This window comes from Phyllobates terribilis, unplaced genomic scaffold (genome assembly GCF_046119375.1).
Source record: "Phyllobates terribilis strain yellow unplaced genomic scaffold, ASM4611937v1 Scaffold_3__8_contigs__length_932513732, whole genome shotgun sequence".
NCBI classification, from domain to species: domain Eukaryota; kingdom Metazoa; phylum Chordata; class Amphibia; order Anura; family Dendrobatidae; genus Phyllobates; species Phyllobates terribilis.
The window spans coordinates 33182384-33205532 of record NW_027362763.1 but is presented as its reverse complement, the minus strand read 5'-3'; positions in this window follow the sequence as shown (position 1 = coordinate 33205532).

The following is a 23149-nucleotide window of genomic DNA, read 5'->3' as shown; positions in this document are numbered from 1 at the left end:
TAGTTATATTCTTGTACATAGGGGCAGTATTATAGTAGTTATGTTCTTTTACATAGGGGGGCGGTATTATAGTAGTTATATTCTTGTATATAGGAGTAGTATTATAGTAGTTATATTCTTGTACATAGGAGCAGTATTATAGTAGTTATATTCTTGTACATAGGAGCAGTATTATAGTAGTTATATTCTTGTACATAGGGGGCAGTATTATAGTAGTTATATTCTTGTACATAGGGGCAGTATTATAGTAGTTATATTCTTGTACATAGGAGCAGTATTATAGTAGTTATATTCTTGTACATAGGGGCAGTATTATAGTAGTTATATTCTTGTACATAGGAGCAGTATTATAGTAGTTATATTCTTGTACATAGGGGCAGTATTATAGTAGTTATATTCTTGTGCATAGGGAGCAGTATTGTAGTAGTTATATTCTTGTACATAGGGGCAGTATTATAGTAGTTATATTCTTGTACATAGGAGCAGTATTATAGTAGTTATATTCTTGTACATAGGGGCAGTATTATAGTAGTTATATTCTTGTGCATAGGGAGCAGTATTGTAGTAGTTATATTCTTGTACATAGGGGCAGTATTATAGTAGTTATATTCTTGTACATAGGGGCAGTATTATAGTAGTTATGTTCTTTTACATAGGGGGGCGGTATTATAGTAGTTATATTCTTGTATATAGGAGTAGTATTATAGTAGTTATATTCTTGTACATAGTATCAGTATTATAGTAGTTATATTCTTGTACATAGGGAGCAGTATTGTAGTAGTTATATTCTTGTACATAGGAGCAGTATTATAGTAGTTATATTCTTGTACATAGGAGCAGTATTATAGTAGTTAAATTCTTGTACATAGAGAGCAGTATTATAGTAGTTATATTCTTGTACATAGGAGCAGTATTATAGTAGTTATATTCTTGTACATAGGAGCAGTATTATAGTAGTTATATTCTTGTACATAGGGAGCAGTATTGTAGTAGTTATATTCTTGTACATAGGAGCAGTATTATAGTAGTTATATTCTTGTACATAGGGGCAGTATTATAGTAGTTATATTCTTGTACATAGGGGCAGTATTATAGTAGTTATATTCTTGTACATAGGAGCAGTATTATAGTAGTTATATTCTTGTACATAGGGGGCAGTATTATAGTAGTTATATTCTTGTACATAGGGGCAGTATTATAGTAGTTATATTCTTGCACATAGGAGCAGTATTATAGTAGTTATATTCTTGTACATAGGGGGCAGTATTATAGTAGTTATATTCTTGTACATAGGGGCAGTATTATAGTAGTTATATTCTTGTACATAGGGAGCAGTATTATAGTAGTTATATTCTTGTACATAGGGGGCAGTATTATAGTAGTTATATTCTTGTACATAGGAGCAGTATTATAGTAGTTATATTCTTGTACATAGGAGCAGTATTATAGTAGTTATATTCTTGTACATAGGAGCAGTATTATAGTAGTTATATTCTTGTACATAGGGGGCAGTATTATAGTAGTTATATTCTTGTACATAGGAGCAGTATTATAGTAGCTATATTCTTGTACATAGGAGCAGTATTATAGTAGTTATATTCTTGTACATAGGAGCAGTATTATAGTAGTTATATTCTTGTACATAGGGGGCAGTATTATAGTAGTTATATTCTTGTACATAGGAGCAGTATTATAGTAGTTATATTCTTGTACATAGGAGCAGTATTATAGTAGTTATATTCTTGTACATAGGAGCAGTATTATAGTAGTTATATTCTTGTACATAGAGAGCAGTATTATAGTAGTTATATTCTTGTACATAGGAGCAGTATTATAGTAGTTATATTCTTGTACATAGGAGCAGTATTATAGTAGTTATATTCTTGTACATAGGGAACAGTATTGTAGTAGTTATATTCTTGTACATAGGAGCAGTATTATAGTAGTTATATTCTTGTACATAGGGGCAGTATTATAGTAGTTATATTCTTGTACATAGGGGCAGTATTATAGTAGTTATATTCTTGTACATAGGGCGCAGTATTATAGTAGTTATATTCTTGTACATAGGGAGCAGTATTGTAGTAGTTATATTCTTGAACATAGGAGCAGTATTATAGTAGTTATATTCTTGTACATAGGAGCAGTATTATAGTAGTTATATTCTTGTTCATAGAGAGCAGTATTATAGTAGTTATATTCTTGTACATAGGGGCAGTATTATAGTAGTTATATTCTTGTACATAGGGGCAGTATTATAGTAGTTATATTCTTGTACATAGGAGCAGTATTATAGTAGTTATATTCTTGTGCATAGGGAGCAGTATTGTAGTAGTTATATTCTTGTACATAGGGGCAGTATTATAGTAGTTATATTCTTGTACATAGGGGCAGTATTATAGTAGTTATATTCTTGTACATAGGAGCAGTATTATAGTAGTTATATTCTTGTACATAGAGAGCAGTATTATAGTAGTTATATTCTTGTACATAGGAGCAGTATTATAGTAGTTATATTCTTGTACATAGGAGCAGTATTATAGTAGTTATATTCTTGTACATAGGGAGCAGTATTGTAGTAGTTATATTCTTGTACATAGGGGGCAGTATTATAGTAGTTATATTCTTGTACATAGGAGCAGTATTATAGTAGTTATATTCTTGTACATAGGGAGCAGTATTGTAGTAGTTATATTCTTGTACATAGGAGCAGTATTATAGTAGTTATATTCTTGTACATAGGAGCAGTATTATAGTAGTTATATTCTTGTACATAGAGAGCAGTATTATAGTAGTTATATTCTTGTACATAGGAGCAGTATTATAGTAGTTATATTCTTGTACATAGGAGCAGTATTATAGTAGTTATATTCTTGTACATAGGGAGCAGTATTGTAGTAGTTATATTCTTGTACATAGGAGCAGTATTATAGTAGTTATATTCTTGTACATAGGGGCAGTATTATAGTAGTTATATTCTTGTACATAGGGGCAGTATTATAGTAGTTTTATTCTTGTACATAGGGGGCAGTATTATAGTAGTTATATTCTTGTACATAGGGGCAGTATTATAGTAGTTATATTCTTGTACATAGGGAGCAGTATTGTAGTAGTTATATTCTTGTACATAGGGGGCAGTATTATAGTAGTTATATTCTTGTACATAGGAGCAGTATTATAGTAGTTATATTCTTGTACATAGGGAGCAGTATTGTAGTAGTTATATTCTTGTACATAGGAGCAGTATTATAGTAGTTATATTCTTGTACATAGGAGCAGTATTATAGTAGTTATATTCTTGTACATAGGGAGCAGTATTGTAGTAGTTATATTCTTGTACATAGGAGCAGTATTATAGTAGTTATATTCTTGTACATAGGGGCAGTATTATAGTAGTTATATTCTTGTACATAGGAGCAGTATTATAGTAGTTATATTCTTGTACATAGGAGCAGTATTATAGTAGTTATATTCATGTACATAGGGGGCAGTATTATAGTAGTTATATTCTTGTACATAGGGGCAGTATTATAGTAATTATATTCTTGTGCATAGGGAGCAGTATTGTAGTTGTTATATTCTTGTACATAGGGGCAGTATTATAGTAGTTATATTCTTGTACATAGGGGCAGTATTATAGTAGTTATGTTCTTGTACATAGGGGGGCAGTATTATAGTAGTTATATTCTTGTACATAGGGGCAGTATTATAGTAGTTATATTCTTGTATATAGGAGCAGTATTATAGTAGTTATATTCTTGTACATAGGAGCAGTATTATAGTAGTTATATTCTTGTACATAGGAGCAGTATTATAGTAGTTATATTCTTGTACATAGGGAGCAGTATTGTAGTAGTTATATTCTTGTACATAGGGGGCAGTATTATAGTAGTTATATTCTTGTACATAGGAGCAGTATTATAGTAGTTATATTCTTGTACATAGGGAGCAGTATTGTAGTATTTATATTCTTGTACATAGGAGCAGTATGATAGTAGTTATATTCTTGTACATAGGAGCAGTATTATAGTAGTTATATTCTTGTACATAGAGAGCAGTATTATAGTAGTTATATTCTTGTACATAGGAGCAGTATTATAGTAGTTATATTCTTGTACATAGGAGCAGTTTTATAGTAGTTATATTCTTGTACATAGGGAGCAGTATTGTAGTAGTTATATTCTTGTACATAGGAGCAGTATTATAGTAGTTATATTCTTATACATAGGGGCAGTATTACAGTAGTTATATTCTTGCACATAGGGGCAGTATTATAGTAGTTATATTCTTGTACATAGGAGCAGTATTATAGTAGTTATATTCTTGTACATAGGGAGCAGTATTATAGTAGTTATATTCTTGTACATAGGAGCAGTATTATAGTAGTTATATTCTTGTACATAGGAGCAGTATTATAGTAGTTATATTCTTGTACATAGAGAGCAGTATTATAGTAGTTATATTCTTGTACATAGGAGCAGTATTATAGTAGTTATATTCTTGTACATAGGAGTAGCATTATAGTAGTTATATTCTTGTACATAGGGAGCAGTATTGTAGTAGTAATATTCTTGTACATAGGAGCAGTATTATAGTAGTTATATTCTTGTACATAGGGGCAGTATTATAGTAGTTATATTCTTGTACATAGGAGCAGTATTATAGTAGTTATATTCTTGTACATAGGGAGCAGTATTGTAGTAGTTATATTCTTGTACATAGGGGCAGTATTATAGTAGTTATATTCTTGTACATAGGGGCAGTATTATAGTAGTTATATTCTTGTACATAGGAGCAGTATTATAGTAGTTATATTCTTGTACATAGGGGGCAGTATTATAGTAGTTATATTCTTGTACATAGGAGCAGTATTATAGTAGTTATATTCTTGTACATAGGAGCAGTATTATAGTAGTTATATTCTTGTACAAAGGGAGCAGTATTGTAGTAGTTATATTCTTGTACATAGGGGCAGTATTATAGTAGTTATATTCTTGTACATAGGGGCAGTATTATAGTAGTTATATTCTTGTACATAGGAGCAGTATTATAGTAGTTATATTCTTGTACATAGGGGGCAGTATTATAGTAGTTATATTCTTGTACATAGGAGCAGTATTATAGTAGTTATATTCTTGTACATAGGGGCAGTATTATAGTAGTTATATTCTTGTGCATAGGGAGCAGTATTGTAGTAGTTATATTCTTGTACATAGGGGCAGTATTATAGTAGTTATATTCTTGTACATAGGGGCAGTATTATAGTAGTTATGTTCTTTTTCATAGGGGGGCAGTATTATAGTAGTTATATTCTTGTACATAGGGGCAGTATTATAGTAGTTATATTCTTGTATATAGGAGCAGTATTATAGTAGTTATATTCTTGTACATAGGAGCAGTATTATAGTAGTTATATTCTTGTACATAGGAGCAGTATTATAGTAGTTATATTCTTGTACATAGGGAGCAGTATTGTAGTAGTTATATTCTTGTACATAGGAGCAGTATTATAGTAGTTATATTCTTGTACATAGGAGCAGTATTATAGTAGTTATATTCTTTTTCATAGGGGCAGTATTATAGTAGTTATATTCTTGTATATAGGAGTAGTATTATAGTAGTTATATTCTTGTACATAGGAGCAGTATTATAGTAGTTATATTCTTGTACATAGGAGCAGTATTATAGTAGTTATATTCTTGTACATAGGGGGCAGTATTATAGTAGTTATATTCTTGTACATAGGGGCAGTATTATAGTAGTTATATTCTTGTACATAGGAGCAGTATTATAGTAGTTATATTCTTGTACATAGGGGGCAGTATTATAGTAGTTATATTCTTGTACATAGGAGCAGTATGATAGTAGTTATATTCTTGTACATAGGAGCAGTATTATAGTAGTTATATTCTTGTACATAGGGAGCAGTATTGTAGTAGTTATATTCTTGTACATAGGGGGCAGTATTATAGTAGTTATATTCTTGTACATAGGAGCAGTATTATAGTAGTTATATTCTTGTACATAGGGAGCAGTATTGTAGTAGTTATATTCTTGTACATAGGAGCAGTATTATAGTAGTTATATTCTTGTACATAGGAGCAATATTATAGTAGTTATATTCTTGTACATAGAGAGCAGTATTATAGTAGTTATATTCTTGTACATAGAGAGCAGTATTATAGTAGTTATATTCTTGTACATAGGAGCAGTATTATAGTAGTTATATTCTTGTACATAGGAGCAGTATTATAGTAGTTATATTCTTGTACATAGGGAGCAGTATTGTAGTAGTTATATTCTTGTACATAGGAGCAGTATTATAGTAGTTATATTCTTGTACATAGGGGCAGTATTATAGTAGTTATATTCTTGTACATAGGGGCAGTATTATTGTAGTTATATTCTTGTACATAGGAGCAGTATTATAGTAGTTATATTCTTGTACATAGGGGGCAGTATTATAGTAGTTATATTCTTGTACATAGGGGCTGTATTATAGTAGTTATATTCTTGCACATAGGAGCAGTATTATAGTAGTTATATTCTTGTACATAGGGGGCAGTATTATAGTAGTTATATTCTTGTACATAGGGGCAGTATTATAGTAGTTATATTCTTGTACATAGGGAGCAGTATTATAGTAGTTATATTCTTGTACATAGGGGGCAGTATTATAGTAGTTATATTCTTGTACATAGGAGCAGTATTATAGTAGTTATATTCTTGTACATAGGAGCAGTATTATAGTAGTTATATTCTTGTACATAGGGGGCAGTATTATAGTAGTTATATTCTTGTACATAGGAGCAGTATTATAGTAGTTATATTCTTGTACATAGGAGCAGTATTATAGTAGTTATATTCTTGTACATAGGAGCAGTATTATAGTAGTTATATTCTTGTACATAGGGGGCAGTATTATAGTAGTTATATTCTTGTACATAGGAGCAGTATTATAGTAGTTATATTCTTGTACATAGGAGCAGTATTATAGTAGTTATATTCTTGTACATAGGAGCAGTATTATAGTAGTTATATTCTTGTACATAGGGGGCAGTATTATAGTAGCTATATTCTTGTACATAGGAGCAGTATTATAGTAGTTATATTCTTGTACATAGGAGCAGTATTATAGTAGTTATATTCTTTTACATAATGGCAGAGCTATCCTTGTTTAGCTGTTACGCGAATGACAGTCAGAAGTCAATTCTGCATTTCATGTGTCTTGCTGTTTTGTTCTGTTGTGAGTTGGATGAAGTTTCCTTCTGCTCTACGGTTTAAATAATATGACAATATGAAATATTTTCCTTTTTCACTCTCGTTTGAGGCAGAAGTGAGGAATAATGTGAACATTTGCTGATCTGTGTGTATTTTTCTATCACATGTGTTCTTGGGGGGAGATGTTACATGGAGCAGATCTGTTCCATTGTTTTGCTACATTATATTTACATATTTGTTCTCTGCAGAGTGGAAAACCGTCTGCAGTGTTTTCCTCCCTCTATGCGGTGATCTCAGACTTGGCCGTCATCTTTCCCACCAGCGGTGGATGTGAGCGGTGAACGCGTTAACGACTTGTGGAGTCCAGTTCTGAGTCACCCGCTCGTTTTATGAGGGATCTGTTCAGCTTCGCGCTGTCATCGCAGAGATCTTCCCTCCTCTCTATGTACCTCCACTCTCCGCTCTTCTCCATGTTCCTCCACTCTCCGCTCCTCTCTATGTACCTCCACTCTCCGCTCTTCTCCATGTTCCTCCACTCTCCGCTCCTCTCCATGTTCCTCCACTCTCCGCTCTTCTCCTTGTTCCTCCACTCTCCGCTCTTCTCCATGTTCCTCCACTCTCCACTCCTCTCTATGTTCCTCCACTCTCCGCTCCTCTCTATGTACCTCCACTCTCCGCTCTTCTCCATGTTCTTCCACTCTCCGCTCCTCTCTATGTTCCTCCACTCTCCACTCCTCTCTATGTTCCTCCACTCTCCGCTCTTCTCCATGTTCCTCCACTCTCCGCTCCTCTCCATGTTCCTCCACTCTCCGCTCTTCTCCATGTTCCTCCACTCTCCGCTCTTCTCCATGTTCCTCCACTCTCCACTCCTCTCTATGTTCCTCCACTCTCTGCTCCTCTCTATGTACCTCCACTCTCCGCTCTTCTCCATGTTCCTCCACTCTCCACTCCTCTCCATGTTCCTCCACTCTCCACTCCTCTCTATGTTCCTCCACTCTCCACTCCTCTCTATGTTCCTCCACTCTCCGCTCTTCTCCATGTTCCTCCACTCTCCACTCCTCTCCATGTTCCTCCACTCTCCACTCCTCTCTATGTTCCTCCACTCTCTGCTCTTCTCCATGTTCCTCCACTCTCCGCTCCTCTCTATGTTCCTCCACTCTCCACTCCTCTCTATGTTCCTCCACTCTCCGCTCTACTCCATGTTCCTCCACACTCCGCTCCTCTCTATGTTCCTCCACTCTCTGCTCCTCTCTATGTTCCTCCACTCCCTGCTCCTCTCCATGTTCCTTCACACTCCGCTCCTCTCTATGTTCCTCCACACTCCTCTCTGTGTTCTTCCACACTCTGCTCCTCTCTATGTTCCTCCACTCTTCACTCCTATCTATGTTCCTCCACGCTCCACTCCTGTCTATGTTCCTCCACACTCCTCTCTATGTTCCTCCACTCCCTGCTCCTCTAAATGTTCCTTCACACTCCGCTCCTCTCCATGTTCCTTCACACTCCTCTCCATGTTCCTCCACACTCCTCTTTATGTTCCTCCACACTCCTCTCTATGTTCCTTCACACTCCTCTCTATGTTCCTTCACACTACTCTCTATGTTCCTTCACACTCCTCTTTATGTTCCTTCACACTCCTCTCTATGTTCCTTCACACTACTCTCTATGTTCCTTCACACTCCTCTCCATGTTCCTCCACACTCCTCTTTATGTTCCTCCACACTCCTCTCTATGTTCCTCCACACTCATCTCCATGTTCCTCCACTCTCCGCTCCTCTCTATGTTCCTCCACACTCATCTCTATGTTCCTCCACTCTCCTCTCTATGTTCCTCCACACTCCTCTCTATGTTCCTCCACACTCCTCTCTATCTTCCTCCATACTCCTCTCTATTTTCCTCCACACTCCTCTCTATGTTCCTCCACACTCCTCTCTATGTTACTCCATACTCCTATGTTCTTCCACTCTACGTTCCTCTCTATGTTCCTCCACACTCCTCTCTATGTTCCTCCACACTCATCTCTATGTTCCTCCACTCTCCTCTCTATGTTCCTCCACACTCCTCTCTATGTTCCTCCACACTCCTCTCTATCTTCCTCCATACTCCTCTCTATTTTCCTCCACACTCCTCTCTATGTTCCTCCACACTCCTCTCTATGTTACTCCATACTCCTATGTTCTTCCACTCTACGTTCCTCTCTATGTTCCTCCACACTCCTCTCTATGTTCCTCCACACTCCTCTCTATCTTCCTCCACACTCCTATGTTCTTCCACTCTACGCTCCTCTCTATGTTCCTGCACTCTCCGCTCCTCTCTATGTTCCTCCACTCTCTTCTCTCTATGTTCCTCCACACTCCTCTCTGTGTTCCTCCACTCTCTGCTCCTCTCTATGTTCCTCCACTCTCTGCTCCTCTCCGTGTTCCTTCACACTCCTCTCCATGTTCCTCCACACTCCTCTCTATGTTCCTCCACACTCCTCTCTATGTTCCTCTACACTCCTCTCTATGTTCCTCCACTCTCCGCTCCTCTCTATGTTCCTCCACTCTCTTCTCCTCTCTATGTTCCTCCACACTCCTCTCTTTGTTCCTCCACTCTCTGCTCCTCTCTATGTTCCTCCACTCTACGCTCCTCTCTATGTTCCTCCACTCTCCGCTCCTCTCTATGTTCCTCCACACTCGTCTCTGTGTTCCTCCATTCTCCGCTCCTCTCTATGTTCCTCCACACTCCGCTCCTCTCTATGTTCCTCCACTCTCCGCTCCTCTCTATGTTCCTCCACTCTCCGCTCCTCTCTATGTTCCTCCACTCTCTGCTGCTCTCTATGTTCCTTAACACTCCTCTCCATGTTCCTCCACACTCCTCTCTATTTTCCTCCACACTCCTCTCTATGTTCCTCTACACTCCTCTCTATGTTCCTCCACTCTCCGCTCCTCTCTATGTTCCTCCACTCTCGTCTCCTCTCTATGTTCCTCCACACTCCTCTGTATGTTCCTTCACTCTCTGCTCCTCTCTATGATCCTCCACTCTCTTCTCCTCTCTATGTTCCTCCACACTCCTCTCTTTGTTCCTCCACTCTCTTCTCCTCTCTATGTTCCTCCACACTCCTCTCTTTGTTCCTCCACTCTCCGCTCCTCTCTATATTCCTCCACTTTCCGCTCCTCTCTATGTTCCTCCACTCTCTGCTGCTCTCTATGTTCCTTAACACTCCTCTCCATGTTCCTCCACACTCCTCTCTATGTTCCTCTACACTCCTCTCTATGTTCCTCCACTCTCCGCTCCTCTCTATGTTCCTCCACTCTCTTCTCCTCTCTATGTTCCTCCACTCTCCGCTCTTCTCTATGTTCCTCCACTCTCCGCTCCTCTCTATGTTCCTCCAAACTCCTCTCTGTGTTCCTCCACTCTCCGCTCCTTTCTATGTTCCTCCACACTCCTCTCTATGTTCCTCCACACTCCTCTCTACGTTCCTCCACTCTCTGCTCCTCTCTATGTTCCTCCACTCTCCGCTCCTCTCTATGTTCCTCCACTCTCCGCTCCTCTCTATGTTCCTCCACTCTCCGCTCCTCTCTATGTTCCTCCACTCTCCGCTCCTCTCTATGTTCCTCCACTCTCTGCTCCTCTCCATGTTCCTTCACACTACTCTCCATGTTCCTCCACACTCCTCTCTATGTTCCTCTACACTCCTCTCTATGTTCCTCCACTCTCCGCTCCTCTCTATGTTCGTCCACTCTCTTCTCCTCTCTATGTTCCTCCACACTCCTCTCTGTGTTCCTCCACTCTCCACTCCTCTATGTTCCTCCACACTCCTCTCTATGTTCCTCCACACTCCTCTCTATGTTCCTCCACTCTCCGCTCCTCTCTATGTTCCTCCACTCTCCGCTCCTCTCTATGTTCCTCCACTCTCCGCTCCTCTCTATGTTCTTCCACTCTCCGCTCCTCTCTATGTTCCTTCACACTCCTCTCTATGTTCCTCCTCACTCCGCTCCTCTCTATGTTCCTCCACTCTCTGCTCTTCCCTATGTCACTCCACACTTCGCTCCTCTCCATGTTCCTCCACTCTCCGCTCTTCTCCATGTTCCTCCACTCTCTGCTCTTCTCCATGTTCCTCCACTCTCCGCTACTCTCCATGTTCCTGCACTCTCCGCTACTCTCTATGTTCCTCCACTCTCCGCTCCTCTCTATGTTCCTCCACTCTCTTCTCCTCTCTATGTTCCTCCACACTCCTCTCTGTGTTCCTCCACTCTCTGCTCCTCTCTATGTTCCTCCACTCTCCGCTCCTCTCTATGTTCCTTCACACTCCTCTCTATGTTCCTTCACACTCCTCTCTATGTTCCTCCTCACTCCGCTCCTCTCTATGTTCCTCCACTCTCTGCTCTTCCCTATGTTACTCCACACTTCGCTCCTCTCCATGTTCCTCCACTCTCCGCTCTTCTCCATGTTCCTCCACTCTCCGCTCCTCTGTATATTCCTCCACTCTCCGCTCCTCTCTATGTTCCTCCACTCTCCGCTCCTCTCTATGTTCCTCCACTCTCCGCTCCTCTCTATGTTCCTCCACTCTCCGCTCCTCTCTATGTTCCTCCACTCTCTGCTGCTCTCTATGTTCCTTAACACTCCTCTCCATGTTCCTCCACACTCCTCTCTATGTTCCTCTACACTCCTCTCTATGTTCCTCCACTCTCCGCTCCTCTCTATGTTCCTCCACTCTCTTCTCCTCTCTATGTTCCTCCACTCTCCGCTCTTCTCTATGTTCCTCCACTCTCCGCTCCTCTCTATGTTCCTCCAAACTCCTCTCTGTGTTCCTCCACTCTCCGCTCCTTTCTATGTTCCTCCACACTCCTCTCTATGTTCCTCCACACTCCTCTCTACGTTCCTCCACTCTCTGCTCCTCTCTATGTTCCTCCACTCTCCGCTCCTCTCTATGTTCCTCCACTCTCCGCTCCTCTCTATGTTCCTCCACTCTCCGCTCCTCTCTATGTTCCTCCACTCTCCGCTCCTCTCTATGTTCCTCCACTCTCTGCTCCTCTCCATGTTCCTTCACACTACTCTCCATGTTCCTCCACACTCCTCTCTATGTTCCTCTACACTCCTCTCTATGTTCCTCCACTCTCCGCTCCTCTCTATGTTCGTCCACTCTCTTCTCCTCTCTATGTTCCTCCACACTCCTCTCTGTGTTCCTCCACTCTCCACTCCTCTATGTTCCTCCACACTCCTCTCTATGTTCCTCCACACTCCTCTCTATGTTCCTCCACTCTCCGCTCCTCTCTATGTTCCTCCACTCTCCGCTCCTCTCTATGTTCCTCCACTCTCCGCTCCTCTCTATGTTCTTCCACTCTCCGCTCCTCTCTATGTTCCTTCACACTCCTCTCTATGTTCCTCCTCACTCCGCTCCTCTCTATGTTCCTCCACTCTCTGCTCTTCCCTATGTCACTCCACACTTCGCTCCTCTCCATGTTCCTCCACTCTCCGCTCTTCTCCATGTTCCTCCACTCTCTGCTCTTCTCCATGTTCCTCCACTCTCCGCTACTCTCCATGTTCCTCCACTCTCCGCTACTCTCTATGTTCCTCCACTCTCCGCTCCTCTCTATGTTCCTCCACTCTCTTCTCCTCTCTATGTTCCTCCACACTCCTCTCTGTGTTCCTCCACTCTCTGCTCCTCTCTATGTTCCTCCACTCTCCGCTCCTCTCTATGTTCCTTCACACTCCTCTCTATGTTCCTTCACACTCCTCTCTATGTTCCTCCTCACTCCGCTCCTCTCTATGTTCCTCCACTCTCTGCTCTTCCCTATGTTACTCCACACTTCGCTCCTCTCCATGTTCCTCCACTCTCCGCTCTTCTCCATGTTCCTCCACTCTCCGCTCCTCTGTATATTCCTCCACTCTACGCTCCTCTCTATGTTCCTCCACTCTCCGCTCCTCTCTATGTTCCTCCACTCTCCGCTCCTCTCTATGTTCCTTCACTCTCCGCTCCTCTCTATGTTCCTCCACTCTCTGCTCTTCCCTATGTTACTCCACACTTCGCTCCTCTCCATGTTCCTCCACTCTCCGCTCTTCTCCATGTTCCTCCACTCTCCGCTCCTCTGTATGTTCCTCCACTCTACGCTCCTCTCTATGTTCCTCCACTCTCCGCTCCTCTCTATGTTCCTCCACCCTCCGCTCCTCTCTATGTTCCTTCACTCTCCGCTCCTCTCTATGTTCCTCCTCACTCCGCTCCTCTCTATGTTCCTTCACTCTCTGCTCTTCCCTATGTTACTCCACACTTCGCTCCTCTCCATGTTCCTGGACTCTCCGCTCTTCTCCATGTTCCTCCACTCTCCCCTCTTCTACATGTTCCTCCACTCTCCGATCCTCTCTATGTTCCTCCACTCTCCGCTCCTCTCTTTGTTTCTCCACACTCCTCTCTGTGTTCTTCCACACTCCGCTCCTCTCTATGTTCCTGCACACTCCGCTCCTCTCTATGTTCTTCCACTCTCTGCTCCTCTCTATGTTCCTCCACACTCCTCTCTATGTTCCTCTACACTCCTCTCTATGTTCCTCCACTCTCCGATCCTCTCTATGTTCCTCCACTCTCTTCTCCTCTCTATGTTCCTCCACACTCCTCTCTGTTCCTTCACTCTCTGCTCCTCTCCATGTTCCTCCACTCTCTTCTCCTCTCTATGTTCCTCCACACTCCTCTCTTTGCTCCTCCACTCTCTTCTCCTCTCTATGTTCCTCCACACTCCTCTCTTTGTTCCTCCACTCTCCGCTCCTCTCTATGTTCCTCCACTCTCCGCTCCTCTCTATATTCCTCCACTCTCTGCTGCTCTCTATGTTCCTTAACACTCCTCTCCATGTTCCTCCACACTCCTCTCTATTTTCCTCCACACTCCTCTCTATGTTCCTCTACACTCCTCTCTATGTTCCTCCACTCTCCGCTCCTCTCTATGTTCCTCCACTCTCTTCTCCTCTCTATGTTCCTCCACTCTACGCTCTTCTCTATGTTCCTCCACTTTCCGCTCCTCTCTATGTTCCTCCAAACTCCTCTCTGTGTTCGTCCACTCTCCGCTCCTTTCTATGTTCCTCCACACTCCTCTCTATGTTCCTCCACACTCCTCTCTATGTTCCTCCACTCTCTGCTCCTCTCCATGTTCCTCCACTCTCCGCTCCTCTCTATGTTCCTCCACTCTCCGCTCCTCTCTATGTTCCTCCACTCTCCGCTCCTCTCAATGTTCCTCCACTCTCCGCTCCTCTCTATGTTCCTCCACTCTCCGCTCCTCTCTATGTTCCTCCACTCTCTGCTCCTCTCCATGTTCCTTCACACTACTCTCCATGTTCCTCCACACTCCTCTCTATGTTCCTCTACACTCCTCTCTATGTTCCTCCACTGTCCGCTCCTCTCTATGTTCGTCCACTCTCTTCTCCTCTCTATGTTCCTCCACACTCCTCTCTGTGTTCCTCCACTCTCCGCTCCTCTATGTTCCTCCACACTCCTCTCTATGTTCCTCCACACTCCTCTCTATGTTCCTCCACTCTCCGCTCCTCTCTATGTTCCTCCACTCTCCGCTCCTCTCTATGTTCCTCCACTCTCCGCTCCTCTCTATGTTCTTCCACTCTCCGCTCCTCTCTATGTTCCTTCACACTCCTCTCTATGTTCCTCCTCACTCCGCTCCTCTCTATGTTCCTCCACTCTCTGCTCTTCCCTATGTCACTCCACACTTCGCTCCTCTCCATGTTCCTCCACTCTCCGCTCTTCTCTATGTTCCTCCACTCTCCGCTCCTCTCTATGTTCCTCCACTCTCCGTTCCTCTCTATGTTGCTCCACTCTCTGCTCCTCTCCATGTTCCTTCACACTACTCTCCATGTTCCTCCACACTCCTCTCTATGTTCCTCTACACTCCTCTCTATGTTCCTCCACTCTCCGCTCCTCTCTATGTTCGTCCACTCTCTTCTCCTCTCTATGTTCCTCCACACTCCTCTCTGTGTTCCTCCACTCTCCGCTCCTCTATGTTCCTCCACACTCCTCTCTATGTTCCTCCACTCTCTGCTCCTCTCTATGTTCCTCCACTCTCCGCTCCTCTCTATGTTCCTCCACTCTCCGCTTCTCTCTATGTTCCTCCACTCTCTGCTGCTCTCTATGTTCCTTAACACTCCTCTCCATGTTCCTCCACACTCCTCTCTATGTTCCTCTACACTCCTCTCTATGTTCCTCCACTCTCCGCTCCTCTCTATGTTCCTCCACTCTCTTCTCCTCTCTATGTTCCTCCACTCTCCGCTCTTCTCTATGTTCCTCCACTCTCCGCTCCTCTCTATGTTCCTCCAAACTCCTCTCTGTGTTCCTCCACTCTCCGCTCCTTTCTATGTTCCTCCACACTCCTCTCTATGTTCCTCCACACTCCTCTCTACGTTCCTCCACTCTCTGCTCCTCTCTATGTTCCTCCACTCTCCGCTCCTCTCTATGTTCCTCCACTCTCCGCTCCTCTCTATGTTCCTCCACTCTCCGCTCCTCTCTATGTTCCTCCACTCTCCGCTCCTCTCTATGTTCCTCCACTCTCTGCTCCTCTCCATGTTCCTTCACACTACTCTCCATGTTCCTCCACACTCCTCTCTATGTTCCTCTACACTCCTCTCTATGTTCCTCCACTCTCCGCTCCTCTCTATGTTCGTCCACTCTCTTCTCCTCTCTATGTTCCTCCACACTCCTCTCTGTGTTCCTCCACTCTCCACTCCTCTATGTTCCTCCACACTCCTCTCTATGTTCCTCCACACTCCTCTCTATGTTCCTCCACTCTCCGCTCCTCTCTATGTTCCTCCACTCTCCGCTCCTCTCTATGTTCCTCCACTCTCCGCTCCTCTCTATGTTCTTCCACTCTCCGCTCCTCTCTATGTTCCTTCACACTCCTCTCTATGTTCCTCCTCACTCCGCTCCTCTCTATGTTCCTCCACTCTCTGCTCTTCCCTATGTCACTCCACACTTCGCTCCTCTCCATGTTCATCCACTCTCCGCTCTTCTCCATGTTCCTCCACTCTCTGCTCTTCTCCATGTTCCTCCACTCTCCGCTACTCTCCATGTTCCTCCACTCTCCGCTACTCTCTATGTTCCTCCACTCTCCGCTCCTCTCTATGTTCCTCCACTCTCTTCTCCTCTCTATGTTCCTCCACACTCCTCTCTGTGTTCCTCCACTCTCTGCTCCTCTCTATGTTCCTCCACTCTCCGCTCCTCTCTATGTTCCTTCACACTCCTCTCTATGTTCCTTCACACTCCTCTCTATGTTCCTCCTCACTCCGCTCCTCTCTATGTTCCTCCACTCTCTGCTCTTCCCTATGTTACTCCACACTTCGCTCCTCTCCATGTTCCTCCACTCTCCGCTCTTCTCCATGTTCCTCCACTCTCCGCTCCTCTGTATATTCCTCCACTCTACGCTCCTCTCTATGTTCCTCCACTCTCCGCTCCTCTCTATGTTCCTCCACTCTCCGCTCCTCTCTATGTTCCTTCACTCTCCGCTCCTCTCTATGTTCCTCCACTCTCTGCTCTTCCCTATGTTACTCCACACTTCGCTCCTCTCCATGTTCCTCCACTCTCCGCTCTTCTCCATGTTCCTCCACTCTCCGCTCCTCTCTATGTTCCTCCACTCTCCGCTCCTCTCTATGTTCCTCCACTCTCCGCTCCTCTCTATGTTCCTCCACTCTCCGCTCCTCTCTATGTTCCTTCACTCTCCGCTCCTCTCTATGTTCCTCCTCACTCCGCTCCTCTCTATGTTCCTTCACTCTCTGCTCTTCCCTATGTTACTCCACACTTCGCTCCTCTCCATGTTCCTGGACTCTCCGCTCTTCTCCATGTTCCTCCACTCTCCCCTCTTCTACATGTTCCTCCACTCTCCGATCCTCTCTATGTTCCTCCACTCTCCGCTCCTCTCTTTGTTTCTCCACACTCCTCTCTGTGTTCTTCCACACTCCGCTCCTCTCTATGTTCCTGCACACTCCGCTCCTCTCTATGTTCTTCCACTCTCTGCTCCTCTCTATGTTCCTCCACACTCCTCTCTATGTTCCTCTACACTCCTCTCTATGTTCCTCCACTCTCCGATCCTCTCTATGTTCCTCCACTCTCTTCTCCTCTCTATGTTCCTCCACACTCCTCTCTATGTTCCTTCACTCTCTGCTCCTCTTCATGTTCCTCCACTCTCTTCTCCTCTCTATGTTCCTCCACACTCCTCTCTTTGCTCCTCCACTCTCTTCTCCTCTCTATGTTCCTCCACACTCCTCTCTTTGTTCCTCCACTCTCCGCTCCTCTCTATGTTCCTCCACTCTCCGCTCCTCTCTATATTCCTCCACTCTCTGCTGCTTTCTATGTTCCTTAACACTCCTCTCCATGTTCCTCCACACTCCTCTCTATTTTCCTCCACACTCCTCTCTATGTTCCTCTACACTCCTCTCTATGTTCCTCCACTCTCCGCTCCTCTCTATTTTCCTCCACTCTCTTCTCCTCTCTATGTTCCTCCACTCTCCGCTCTTCTCTATGTTCCTCCACTCTCCGCTCCTCTCTATGTTCCTCCAAACTCCTCTCTGAGTTCCTCCACTCTCCGCTCCTCTCTATGTTCCTCCACACTCCTCTCTATGTTCCTCCACACTCCTCTCTATGTTCCTCCACTCTCTGCTCCTCTCTATGTTTCTCCACTCTCCGCTCCTCTCTATGTTCCTCCACTCTCCGCTCCTCTCTATGTTCCTCCACTCTCCGCTCCTCTCTATGTTCCTCCACTCTCCGCTCCTCTCTATGTTCCTCCACTCTCTGCTCCTCTCCATGTTCCTTCACACTACTCTCCATGTTCCTCCACACTCCTCTCTATGTTCCTCTACACTCCTCTCTATGTTCCTCCACTCTCCGCTCCTCTCTATGTTCGTCCACTCTCTTCTCCTCTCTATGTTCCTCCACACTCCTCTCTGTGTTCCTCCACTCTCCGCTCCTCTATGTTCCTCCACACTCCTCTCTATGTTCCTCCACACTCCTCTCTATGTTCCTCCACTCTCCGCTCCTCTCTATGTTCCTCCACTCTCCGCTCCTCTCTATGTTCCTCCACTCTCCGCTCCTCTCTATGTTCTTCCACTCTCCGCTCCTCTCTATGTTCCTTCACACTCCTCTCTATGTTCCTCCTCACTCCGCTCCTCTCTATGTTCCTCCACTCTCTGCTCTTCCCTATGTCACTCCACACTTCGCTCCTCTCCATGTTCCTCCACTCTCCGCTCTTCTCCATGTTCCTCCACTCTCTGCTCTTCTCCATGTTCCTCCACTCTCCGCTACTCTCCTTGTTCCTCCACTCTCCGCTACTCTCTATGTTCCTCCACTCTCCGCTCCTCTCTATGTTCCTCCACTCTCTTCTCCTCTCTATGTTCCTCCACACTCCTCTCTGTGTTCCTCCACTCTCTGCTCCTCTCTATGTTCCTCCACTCTCCGCTCCTCTCTATGTTCCTTCACACTCCTCTCTATGTTCCTTCACACTCCTCTCTATGTTCCTCCTCACTCCGCTCCTCTCTATGTTCCTCCACTCTCTGCTCTTCCCTATGTTACTCCACACTTCGATCCTCTCCATGTTCCTCCACTCTCCGCTCTTCTCCATGTTCCTCCACTCTCCGCTCCTCTGTATGTTCCTCCACTCTACGCTCCTCTCTATGTTCCTCCACTCTCCGCTCCTCTCTATGTTCCTCCAGTCTCCGCTCTTCTTCATGTTCCTCCACTTTCCGCTCCTTTCCATGTTCCTCCACTCTTTGCTTGTTTCTATGTTCCTCCACTCTCTGCTTCTCTCTATGTTCCTCCACACTCCTCTCTATGTTCCTCCACACTCCTCTCTATGTTCCTCCACTCTCTGCTCCTCTCTATGTTTCTCCACTCTCCGCTCCTCTCTATGTTCCTCCACTCTCCGCTCCTCTCTATGTTCCTCCACTCTCCGCTCCTCTCTATGTTCCTCCACTCTCCGCTCCTCTCTATGTTCCTCCACTCTCTGCTCCTCTCCATGTTCCTTCACACTACTCTCCATGTTCCTCCACACTCCTCTCTATGTTCCTCTACACTCCTCTCTATGTTCCTCCACTCTCCGCTCCTCTCTATGTTCGTCCACTCTCTTCTCCTCTCTATGTTCCTCCACACTCCTCTCTGTGTTCCTCCACTCTCCGCTCCTCTATGTTCCTCCACACTCCTCTCTATGTTCCTCCACACTCCTCTCTATGTTCCTCCACTCTCCGCTCCTCTCTATGTTCCTCCACTCTCCGCTCCTCTCTATGTTCCTCCACTCTCCGCTCCTCTCTATGTTCTTCCACTCTCCGCTCCTCTCTATGTTCCTTCACACTCCTCTCTATGTTCCTCCTCACTCCGCTCCTCTCTATGTTCCTCCACTCTCTGCTCTTCCCTATGTCACTCCACACTTCGCTCCTCTCCATGTTCCTCCACTCTCCGCTCTTCTCCATGTTCCTCCACTCTCTGCTCTTCTCCATGTTCCTCCACTCTCCGCTACTCTCCTTGTTCCTCCACTCTCCGCTACTCTCTATGTTCCTCCACTCTCCGCTCCTCTCTATGTTCCTCCACTCTCTTCTCCTCTCTATGTTCCTCCACACTCCTCTCTGTGTTCCTCCACTCTCTGCTCCTCTCTATGTTCCTCCACTCTCCGCTCCTCTCTATGTTCCTTCACACTCCTCTCTATGTTCCTTCACACTCCTCTCTATGTTCCTCCTCACTCCGCTCCTCTCTATGTTCCTCCACTCTCTGCTCTTCCCTATGTTACTCCACACTTCGATCCTCTCCATGTTCCTCCACTCTCCGCTCTTCTCCATGTTCCTCCACTCTCCGCTCCTCTGTATGTTCCTCCACTCTACGCTCCTCTCTATGTTCCTCCACTCTCCGCTCCTCTCTATGTTCCTCCACTCTCCGCTCTTCTTCATGTTCCTCCACTTTCCGCTCCTTTCCATGTTCCTCCACTCTTTGCTTGTTTCTATGTTCCTCCACTCTCTGCTTCTCTCTATGTTCCTCCACACTCCGCTCCTGTCTATGTTCCTCCACTCTCTGCTCTTCTCTATGTTACTCCACACTCCTCTCCCCTCCATGTTCCTCCACTCTCCGTTCTTCTCCATGTTCCTCCACTCTCTGCTCTTCTCCATGTTCCTCCACTCTCTGCTCTTCTCCATGTTCCTCCACTCTCCGCTACTCTCCATGTTCCTCCACTCTCCGCTACTCTCTATGTTCCTCCACTCTCCGCTCCTCTCTATGTTCCTCCACTCTCTTCTCCTCTCTATGTTCCTCCACACTCCTCTCTGTGTTCCTCCACTCTCTGCTCCTCTCTATGTTCCTCCACTCTCTGCTCCTCTCTATGTTCCTCCACTCTCTGCTCCTCTCCATGTTCCTTCACACTCCTCTCCATGTTCCTCCACACTCCTCTCCATGTTCCTCCACACTCCTCTCTATGTTCCTCTACACTCCTCTCTATGTTCCTCCACTCTCCACTCCTCTCTATGTTCCTCCACTCTCTTCTCCTCTCTATGTTCCTCAACACTCCTCTCTATGTTACTCTACACTCCTCTCTATTTTCCTCCACTCTCCGCTCCTCTCTATGTTCCTCCACTCTCTTCTCCTCTCCGTGTTCCTCCACTCCTCTCTATGTTCCTCCACTCTACGCTCCTCTCTATGTTCCTCCACTCTACGCTCCTCTCTGTGTTCCTCCACACTCCTCTCTCCGCTCCTCACACTAATATCTGACACTGGTGGTTTCCTTTGTGCTGCAACTTGAGAACTTTTGGGATTCATCATAAATCCTATTCATGGACAGATATCCAAAAACAATTGTAAAACAAGCTGTACAACATCTGTGTGTTAAAGGGGCATTCCCATTAATGTAATAAATCTTAGAAAGCTGCTGATGGGTGAGGTCCTACCTCTAGGACCCCCATAAATGAAAAATGAGAATGAAGGGGATGGAGCGCTTGTGTATGGTAATAATTGGGGCATTCTATGAATGGCACTGTTTTGGTGGGGCAACCTTTGCACTTTTCTGACTGACACAGTCTTTAGGGGCATTCTTTATCTCTCATTGGTTATAAGGTCCCTCTCTGCCTGGCACTTTTCATCAGGGCATTTTATGGCAGGTAGTAGTGTGACACCCCAGGGGTCTGGTTGTCACAGTATAGGCTGGTAGATGGGCAGCAATGTTCCCCAATTGAAATCCGCATGTGCTGTGCCCATGATGCGGATTTTTCCGCAGCATGTCAATTAATTTTGCGGAAACGCTGCTCTTTTGCCGCCATTGACTTGCATTAGACCGCATGGAATCCGCATCACTGTATATGTTGATGCGCTTTTCATGCTGTCTAATGTGCGGATGGTACCCGGGTGTGGAGGAGAGGACTCTCATCCAGACCCAGGTACCATTAAAAAAAAAAGAATAAAATAAAATATATATATATTCTCACCTTCTGACGGCAGGCGCAGCGCTCCTGCTTGGTTCGCGGCACTTCGGGGTTGAATGAAGAAGGACCTTTGCTGACGTCAGAGTCATGTGACGGGTCACGTGACGCTGACGTCGGTAGGTCTTAAAGTCTTCACTGCCGGCAGCCGGGACCGAGCGATGCAGGACACCGGGGGCCATCAGAGGGTAAAGTATATATTTATTTTTTGACATTCACACACTATATAAATCCATGCCGGTTGCCGGCTGCCGGCTGCATGGATTTATATAGTGTGAAGTTGACAAGCACTTTCCAAGTGATGCTAAAATCGCTTAACAACCCGCATGCGGAAATGAAAGTGAAGACCGCTTCATTTCCGCATGTCCCTGGCAGGAAACCGCATGTACAATCCGCATGTACAATCCGCATGTACAATCCGCATGCGTTTTTTCCTGCCAGAGAGATGCAGAAACGCTCAGGAAAAAATCCTGATTATTTCTGCATCGTGTGCACATACCCTAATAGAAATATTATGTCTGAGAGCAAGTGGGAGGTTTCTCTGGTCAGGAGCCTTAAGCATGCAACACGGCCCACCCAGACCTGGGAGGGGAGGAATCTGCCCTTATAAACTGGGTCTGGGGCGGGATTAGGGAGTGAAGTCCCAGACAGAGACGCAGTCAGGTCTGGAGGACAGCAGACACAGGGAAAGTGACAACAGGAGCTCTGTAGGAGCAGGAGCGAGTGCCAGAGGCTGGAAGCTAGAAAGCTCGCCTTGGCTGAAGACACTAAACCCGGACACGGAGTCCGAGGCTGTGGGGACATCCAGGTCCAGCAGCAGAATCCAACCGGCAGGGGATTCCATGTCCTCTGGCCTTAGAAGCCCGGAGGCACGGTCACAAGCAAGGGACCAGCACCGCCATCGTGAAGCGGAGGCTAACGGAAGGCTCCAAGTCACCGGCCGTACGGGTGAGCACCACACGGTATACTCAGGGACGTGGGCTACTTCTACCCGCATAGAGCAAGGTAGCCAGGAAAGAGTGCAGATAGTCGGGGAGGCCTACAACTCCACCTGGCCAGAGGAGATCCTGCTTGCTCACAGACTGACCAGGCCCCTACTGCTAACCAGTACTCCCGGGAGGGTCTGCTTTATACCATCAGTAAAGACCCTGAACTGCACCACACGTCTCTGTGTTTCATCGCCGCACCAGCACCATTACTACTGGGACGCTCACACCGTCACTCCCATCATCCACATTAGCTGCCCTGAGGCAATACTTCTCCCGTGGGGAGTTATCCCATTCTTGGCTGTGCATACAACATCAGCCTCAGCGGTCTGCAGCGCAGCTGCGGTCCCCACTGACCGCAATCCACGGGTGGCGTAGTCGGACATTGTTATTACTTAAGACTGCCACTGGTTTGACCGTCCTGGGCACGGACCGGGTCACCGTCACGGAGGACTAACCCCCAGCGATCCGGCTCCGGGTATCCCCCTGCACAGCACAGGCCCAGGGGGCGCGTCAGTAGCATTTTTTGAATGGCA